Source organism: Rutidosis leptorrhynchoides, chromosome 3 (assembly GCF_046630445.1).
Source record: "Rutidosis leptorrhynchoides isolate AG116_Rl617_1_P2 chromosome 3, CSIRO_AGI_Rlap_v1, whole genome shotgun sequence".
Classification (NCBI taxonomy): Eukaryota; Viridiplantae; Streptophyta; class Magnoliopsida; order Asterales; family Asteraceae; genus Rutidosis; species Rutidosis leptorrhynchoides.
This window is the reverse complement of record NC_092335.1, coordinates 69431987-69441669: the sequence shown is the minus strand read 5'-3', so window position 1 is coordinate 69441669 and position 9683 is coordinate 69431987. Positions and strand designations below refer to the sequence as shown.

Below are 9683 nucleotides of genomic sequence, written 5' to 3'. Positions count from 1 at the left end.
TACTTAAACCTTGCTACAACACTTATAGGCAGTGTACCTAATCGTACAGTAGTGTAGTTTTTAGTAAGTCCGGTTCGTTCCACAGGGAAAATCTTTAAACAAAGCTTAACGCTATATTAGTTTACTTTTATAAAAATGCAAATATATATATAAGTAATATTTTTATTATAAAGGGGGGTTTTTACCGTTTAATGACCGGTTTGTCGATTTTAAAACTTTAGTTGCAGTTAAAACCAAATGTAAAATAATAAATAAATACAAGACTTAATTTAAAGCGTAAAGTAAATAACGATAATGAAATTGCGAATAATAAAAGTGCGATAAAATAAACTTGCGATAATTAAAAAGTACGATAATTAAAAGTGCAATTAAATATAATAACAATAAATAAAAAATGCTATAATTAGAAGTGCAATTAAATATAAAATAAAGGAAATAAAATATGAAATAAAATAATTATGCTTATTTAAACTTCCGTAATCATGATGTTTGACGTGTTGATTTTAGTTTTATGCCCATGGGTTAATTGTCCTTTGTCCTGGATTATTTAATATGTCCGTCTGGTTTTTGTCCATAACAGTCCATCAGTCATAAATATAAAGTGCGAGTGTCCTCGTCAAATTATCCTTATACCCGAAGTTAAATATTTCAACTAATTGGGGACTTAAACTGTAACAAGATTTTAATACTTTGTTTAATAATTACACCAGGATGTCGACTGAGTGTAACCCAAGGTTTTAATATTTTGTTATCAATTATACCAAGTGTCCTTGTACATAATTTCACCCATGTTTTAATTATTCTAGTGGCTATTAATCCATTCCCGTGTCCGGTTAAATGAACGATTATTCGTACATATAAATACCCCCCATCGTGTCCGATCGAGTGTATATGGTAATTTATAGGGACGCCCAATTGTAAATCTTTATATTAACATTAACAAACAATCATTTAGTTAAACAAATATAAAGCCCATTAATAGCCCATAGTCTAATTTTCACAAGTGTCGTTCTTTTGTCCAAACCCCAATTATGGTACAAAGTCCAATTACCCAATTTTAGTAATTAGCCCAACATCATGATTACTTCGGATTAAATAAGCATAATAATAACTTAGCTACGAGACATTAAATTAAAAAGGTTGAACCTAACTTACAATGATTAAAAATAGCGTAGCATTACACGGACAGAATTTCGACTTACACCCTTACAACATTCGCTAACATACCCTTATTATTAGAATTATAATTAAAATTAAAATTAAAATATAAATTATAAATATAAATATTACGATATAGATAGAGAGATGGATATATATGTTTAAAAATGATCAGAATTCGGTTGGCTTTATAGGGAATTGAGTTCAGGGATGCTCCGCGACTCGCGGCCCTTTTTGCCTTCAAACTCCGCGAGTCGCGGAGTTTGTAAATACAGCTCACTCATTTTGGAGTCTTTCTTGCCGACGGATTTTTATTATTTATATAATATATAAATAATTATAAGAATTATTTAAATATTATATTATATTTATGTGCATAGTTGACTTGTAATTTTTAGTCCGTTGCGTCGAGCGTTGAGAGTTGACTCTGGTCCCGGTTCCGGATTTTCGAACGTCCTTGCGTACAATTTAATATCTTGTACTTTGCGTTTTGAATCTTGTACTCTTGTAATTTCGAGACGTTTCTTATCAATAATTGGAACCTCTTTGATTGTCTTTTGTACTTTTGAGCTTTTTGGTCGTTTGCGTCTTCAATTCGTCGAATCTGTCTTTTGTCTTCACCTTTTATTATTTAAACGAATATCACTTGTAAATAGAACAATTGCAAATAAAATCTTGTCTTTCTTGAGGAATAATGCTATGAAATATATGTTCGTTTTTAGCATTATCAGTTACTCCATATCTTTTGAGAACTTTCTCAAGTTGATTATTACAAAAATGAGTACCCCGATCACTTATTAAAGCTTTCGGTGTTCTGAACCTAGCAAAAAGACGTTTTAAAAAGTTGACTACGACTCGTGCATCGTTAGTCGGGAGAGCTTGTGCTTCCGCCCATTTAGATACATAATCAATGGCAACGAGAATGTAGAGATTATTATGAGATTTTGGAAATGGACCCATAAAGTCAATACCCCAAATGTCAAATACTTCACATACTTGAATGACATTTTGTGGCATTTCATCACGTTGACTTATTTTTCCGGCCCTTTGACAAGCATCACAGGATTTGCAAAGAAGGTGTGCGTCTTTGAAAATTGTAGGCCAATAGAATCCAGCATCGTAAATTTTTCTTGCTGTGAGTTGAGGCCCATAATGCCCTCCTGTTGGTCCTGTGTGACAATGGTTTAAGATTTGACTAGCTTCATCTTCGAATACACATCGGCGTATTATTCCATCGGGATAACTTTTAAACAAATGTGGATCTTCCCAGAAATAGTGTTTTATATCACTAAAGAATTTCTTTCGTTTTTGGTACGACAACCCTTTTTCAAGGAATCCACATACTAAGTAGTTTGCATTGTTTGCAAACCATAGAATTTCACTATAATCTATCTTCAATAGATATTCATCAGGAAAGTTGTCTTATATAGCCGATTCATTGAGAACTTCTAATTCAGGATTTTCAAGACGAGAAAGATGATCAGCGGCGAGATTTTCTGCTCCCTTTTTATCTCGGATTTCAATATCGAACTCTTGTAAGAGTAAGATCCAACGGATTAATCTTAGTTTGGCATCTTGTTTTGAAAATAGGTATCTAAGAGCAGAATGGTAAGTATAGACCACCGTTTTAGCTAGAACGAGATATGAATGAAATTTGTCAAAAGCAAAGATAATAGCAAGGAGTTCTTTTTCAGTAGTTGTATAATTCGTTTGTGCTCCTTGTAACGTCTTACTAGCGTAATAAATAGGTTGAAATCATTTTTCAATCCTTTGTCCTAAAACGGCTCCCATTGCAAAATCACTTGCATCGCACATAAGTTCAAACGGTAGATTCCAATTTGGAGTTATCATGATCGGCGCATTAGTGTGTTTCTCTTTAAGAATATTAAAAGATTTGATGCATTCATCCGAAAAGATGAATGGGGCATCCTTTTCTAGGAGTTTATTCATAGGAGTGGCAATTTTAGAAAAATCTTTTATGAAACGTCGGTGAAAACCGGCATGCCCTAGAAAACTCCTAACTCCTCTAACATTGGTGGGATGTGGAAGATTAGCAATTACATCTACTTTAGCTCTATCTACTTCAATTCCTTCCTTTGAAATTTTATGACCAACAACGATGCCTTCTTTAACCATGAAATGACATTTCTCCCAATTAAGAACTAGATTTGATTGTTCGCATCTAATAAGCATTCGTTCAAGATTGACTAGACATGATTCAAATGTATCACCGAAGACTGAAAAGTCATCCATGAAAACTTCCATGCATTCTTCTATCATGTCGTGAAAAATCGCCATCATGCACCTTTGAAAGGTTGCAGGGGCGTTGCAAAGTCCAAATGGCATGCTTTTGTAAGCAAAAGTACCATAAGGGCACGTGAATGTGGTTTTCTCTTGGTCTTCGGGTGCAATTGGAATTTGAAAATATCCGGAAAAACCATCAAGAAAACAATAGTAGCTATTTCCGGCTAATCTTTCCAACATTTGATCAATGAAAGGTAAGGGAGAGTGATCTTTTCTGGGGGCGTCATTTAATTTTCTATAATCAATACAAACACGCCATCCTGTTATAGTCCTAGTAGGAAAAAGCTCATTTTTTTCATTTGTGATGACAGTCATGTCACCCTTCTTAGGTACGCATTGAACTGGGCTTACCCATGGACTATCAGAGATTGGATAAATTAAACCTGCATATAGTAGTTTAATAATTTCTTTCTTAACAACATCTTGCATATTAGGATTTAGTCTTCGTTGGCGTTGCACATACGTTTTATGACCTTCTTCCATAAGGATTTATGTGTGCAATACGAAGGACTTATTCCTTTAATATCATGAATCTTCCATGCAATAGCTGGTTTATGAGCTTTTAGCACAGCAATGAGTTGATATTTTTCATTTTCAGTAAGAGAAGACGATATTATTACAGGTAATTCAGATTCACCATGTAAATAAGCATATTCCAAATGGTTTGGAAGTGGTTTTAATTCTAATGTCGGTGGTTCTTCTATCGATGATTTGTATCGATATCTATCTTCCTCTTTTAGCATTTGAATTTCTTCTGTTGTTGGTTCATATCCATTAGCCATAAGTGTATCTAACATTTCAGCTTCATCAACTGGTTCAGTTCCTTCTCCTAACGAACATTCTCCTGTTCCTTGTAATTCTGGAAATTCTTCTAACAATTTTGCATGTGAATCTATAGTTTGAATATAATAACATGTATCATATGCAGATTGCGGTTGTTGCATTGCTCTATCAACTAAAAAGGTAACACTCTCGTCCTCTATACTTAGGGTCAGTTTCTTACCGAACACGTCTATTATTGCTTTAGCCGTGTTTAAGAATGGTCTTTCTAATATGAGAGGAACTCGAGAATCTTCTTCCATGTCTAGAATAACAAAATCTACTGGAAATACTAAAGTACCAACTTTAACTAGCATGTTTTCCATTATCCCTCTAGGATATTTTACTGATCGATCGGCTAGTTGTATACTTATTCGTGTTGGTTTCAATTCTCCAAGGTCTAGTTTAGCGTATAGTGAATATGGCATTAAATTTATACTCGCACCTAAGTCTGCCAATGCTTCTATTGAACTAAGACTACCCATAAAATATGGAATTGTGAAACTTCCTGGATCAGATAATTTTTCTGGTATCTTATTCAACAGCACTGCAGAACAATTAGCATTCATAGTAACAGCTGAGAGTTCTTTCATTTTCTTTCTATTTGTGATTAGATCTTTCAGAAATTTAGCATATCTTGGCATTCCTGAAATTACATCAATGAAAGGAAGGTTGAGATTTATTTGTTTAAACATATCCAAGAATTTGGATTGCTCGGCTTCAAGTCTTTCTTTTCTCATCTTACTCGGGTAAGGAAGTGGTGGTTGGTATGGTTTAACATAAGGCTTAGCCTTAACTGTGTTATCTTCATTAACCTTTTCAACTACCGGTTCTTTTTCCTTATCTTGCTCAGATTGTGGTTCTTGTGGAGTAGGAATAGCGTCATCAGAAATTACAAGCATTTCAGGTGGTTTAAGTGTAATACCACTTCTTGTGGTAATGACTTTAGCTGTTTCATTCCGGGGGTTAGCATTTGTATCACTAGGTAAACTTCCCGGTTTTCTTTCACGTATCAACCTTGCTAGGTTGCTTACTTCTTGTTCTAAATTTTGAATAGAAGCTTGTTGATTTCTAAATGCTTGAGCATTTTGTTCATTGGTTTGTTTCTGAGATGTGAAAAACTGCGTTTGAGATTCAACTAGCTTCGATATCATGTCTTCTAAATTTGGTTTTTTATCATCGGTTTGTGGTGTTTTGTTTTGAAAAATAGGTCTTTGCTGGTTGTAAGTATTATTGGGTACTTGTTGATTGCTAGGACCTTGTTGGCTGTTGTATGGAATATTTCGGTTATAGTTCTGGTTTTGATTGTAGATCGGTCTTGGCGGTTGATAATTATTCTGATAATTATTTTCAGGCCTTTGGTTCATGTATGAAACATTCTCTCTTTGCTCCATTGTTTGTTCAATACTGAGACAATCTTTTGTTAAATGTGGTCCTCCACACTGCTCACAACTAATTCTTGTTGAGTGAATATCTTTAGTCATCTTTTCCATTCGTCTCTCGACAACATCTATCTTTACAGAAATGGAATCAAAGTCATGGCTAGAATCGGCTCTAGCTGCTTTAGATGATCTAACGATATCTTTTTCTTGATGCCACTCATGTGAGTGGGAAGCAGTGTTATCAATAATTTTGTAAGCGTCAGTTGCGGTTTTTTTCATAATGGAACCACCAGCTGCTATATCGATGTCTTTTCTTGTAGTGATGTAGCATCCTTGGTAGAATATTTATACTATTTGACAAGTGTCTAAACCATGTTGAGGACATCCTCTTAATAACTTTCCAAATCTTGTCCATGCTTCATATAGAGTTTCGTTTGGCTTTTGTGTGAACGTAACAATTTCTCCTTGAAGTCTTACGGCTTTAGATGCCGGAAAGAATTGTTTAAGAAATTTTTCAACTAAAACGTCCCATGTATCAATCGCCCCTTCAGGTAACGATTCTAACCAATCTTTGGCTTCTCCCTTTAAAGTCCAGGGAAATAACATGAGATATATCTGTTCATCCTCCACTTCTCGAATTTCGAATAAAGTACAGATCCTATTAAAGGTTCGAAAATGTTCATTTGGATCTTCCTTCGGTGCACCACTAAATTGGCATTGATTAGTTACCATGTGTAGGATTTGTCCTTTGATTTCATAATCTGGCGCAATAATGTCTGGTTGAGTAATTGCGTGACCTTGGCCAGTGCGTTTAGCTCTCATTCGGTCTTCCATACTTAGAGGTTCCAGATTTTCCATGATTGAATTTGTTGAATCTGAATCACTAGAGGATTCTAATTTAATGGGTTGTTCCTCGACAATCTTTGTTTGAATGATTGGTGGTTCCGGAGGAAAGATTAATGGTTCAGGATCTCTGAATTATCCCTGAATATCCTCCGGGTTCTCAATTGTGAGGTCGGGTTCAAAAAATGGATTATCGGAAATTTGAATTGGAGTACTTGGTCGACTGGATGACGATTCTAAAGAAAAATCAACGGCGATAATATTGGCTAGATGTCTTGATCAAGTTACAAGTGGTGAACGTATAAAAGGTGGTGAACGTTTTGCTCGGTGCATTCACTGAATATCCTATTAGTTATAAAAATAAAAAATTATATAAGTTATCAAATTAATAGACTTTTCTGATTTTGCCCACGTTTCGAATAGCCAATAGATGCAGCAGGTATCCAGGACCCTTTAAATCGGAAGCCCACAACTCGCCACTAACAAATCCAACTATTACTACGAACCAGAAAATTTTGGATGTCTATCAATTTAACCGCTTAAAATAATTTTTCGTTGAAGTTTAAAGAAATTTTAGAGAAGAAATAGAAAATTCTATATCCTAAAAACTAGAGCGTCGAGAAATAAGAAAGAAAAAGAGTGCGTCGAAAAACGTCGAAAAATAAAAGGTCGAAATAATAAAAAGAATGTAGCACGTCGAAACTTAAAAGTCTAAAAACTAAGAATTAAAAGTTGCGTCTAAAGGTATTAAAGTTTAAAAGAAATTCTATATCCAAAACGGTATAAACTTAAAAAGTACTAAAATTTATAAAACGGCGTCGCAAAATTCTAAAGCACCTAAATCTTAGTCTAAAGAAAAAGCACTTAAAGGATTTTACGGCAAAGCCTAAAAATCTGGAAATAAAAATAACTATGGCAAAAACTATGACTTCAAACTTAATACGAACGAAAAATACAAAAATTACGCTAAAACAAATAAAAAGATACAAAATATAAAAATAAACTTAAAGTTGTAAAAAATACAATTTTTATAAAAATATTATTTTTATATTAATATTTTATAAAAGTATCAATTTTATATTTAATAAAACTAATTAATACTAAAAATACAAAATAACTAAAAACTAAAACTTAATAATTAAATAAATAACCCTAATTAGGATTTTTAATTATAATAATTAAATTATACCCGTAATTAATGCAGAACTAAGTCAACTTCGGCGTGTCAGATCCAGTCATGCGATCGCATGAGATTGGAGTTAAAACTCCATGCGGTCGCATGGATTAAATTTCCAGGCCAGATTATGGGCTTCATCAGTGATCGGCCCGTAAAATTTTATATATTTTTTTAAATTTTTCTGTTTTTAAATTTATATAAAATATTTATATAACTTAAATAAAACTTATATTTAATAAACTATTAAAAATATATAATTTTTTTTGTTTTTGTTTTTCTATTTTTGTATTTTTAATATTTAAAACGTATTTTTACAAAAGCGTATTTTTACAAAAGTAAACTAATTTTTTTTTATATAGCGTTGCGCTTTCGGCGTTTTAGTGTCCCCGGCAGCGGCGCCAAAAATACTTGATGTTATGCGAGGGGTATATGAAATAGTATTAATTTTTACAAGGAAATACTATTAAATACGATATAATTTTACACAAGTTATTTATTTATTTATAGAGTGGATATACCTAAACCTTGCTACAACACTTATAGGCAGTGTACCTAATCGTACAGTAGTGTAGTTTTTAGTAAGTCCGGTTCCACAGGGATCTTAGCCAAGTTTAACGCTATATTTTTAAAAGCTATATTTGTAAAAATATAAATATATATAAGTATTATTATTATAAAAAGGGGGTTTTTACCGTTTAATGACCGGTTTGTCGATTTTAAAACTTAAGTCGCAGTTAAAACCTAATGTAAAATATTAAAAATAAATATAACTTAATTTAAAGCGTAAAGTAAATGACAATAATTAAAGTGCGATAATTAAAAGTGCGATAATTAAAATGACAATAAATTAAAGTGCGATAATTAAAAGTGCAATTAAATATGAAATAAAGGAATTATGCTTATTTAAACTTCCGTAATCATGATGTTCGACGTGTTGTTTTTAGTTTAGTACCATGGGTTAATTATCCTTTGTCCTGAATTATTTGATATGTCCATACGGTTTTGTCCATAATAGTCCATCAGTCATAAATACAAAGTGCGAAAGTCTTCGTCAAATTATCCTTATACCCGAAGTCAAATATTCCAACTAATTGGGGATTCGAATTGTAACAAGGTCTTAATACTTTGTTTAATGAATACACCAGGTTATCGACTGCGTGTAATCCAAGGTTTTATTACTTTGTTAACAATTACACCAATTACCCTTGAATGAAATTCACCCCTGTTTCAACTAGTTCATTAACTATTAATCCAGTTCCGTGTCCGGTAAAATGAACAATTATTGGTATTTATAGCTATCCCGCCCACCGTACCCAGTTAAGCGTATGTGGTTATATATAAATACGTCAAATTATAAGACTATATATTAAATTAACGAGGTATCATTTAGTTAATATAAAGCCCATTAATAGCCCATAGTCTAATTTCCACAAGTGTCGTTCTTTTTGTCCAAATCCCAATTATGGTACAAAGCCCAATTACCCCGTCTTTAATATTTATCCCAACATCACGATTACTTCGGCATTAAATAAGCATAATAATAACTTAGCTACGAGACATTAATTTAAAAAGGTTGAACATAACTTACAATGATTAAAAATAGCGTAGCGTTACACGGACAGAATTTTGACTTACACCCTTGCAACATTCGCTAACATACCCTTATTATTAAAATTAAAATTAAAATTAAAATTATAATATATATATATATATATATATATATATATATATATATATATATATATATATATATATATATATATATATATATATATATAATACGTGAGAGTGAGAAGAAAAAAAGATGTCTTTACATTCGACTGAAACTGCGAAATTTATAGCAATGTGGCCTCACTTTGTGGGTCATGCGACCGCATGGAATTCCTTCTTCAAAGCCATACGATCGCATGGCCAGCTGGGACAGCTCAACTTTGGTTGTTTTCTTCTTGCCGAAGGTTTTATATAATAATATAATATATATATAATTTTAAGAATTAATT

At 32.7% G+C, this 9683-nt stretch overlaps 1 non-coding gene across 1 annotated transcript; it reads left to right on the top strand.

Annotated features, from left to right (window-relative positions):
• Positions 1-6030: 6030 nt before the first annotated feature.
• LOC139903400 (small nucleolar RNA R71) lies at positions 6031-6137 on the top strand. Its single transcript, XR_011778221.1, has one exon. It is a non-coding gene; the product is annotated as a small nucleolar RNA R71 (small nucleolar RNA).
• The last annotated feature ends 3546 nt before the right edge of the window (positions 6138-9683 follow it).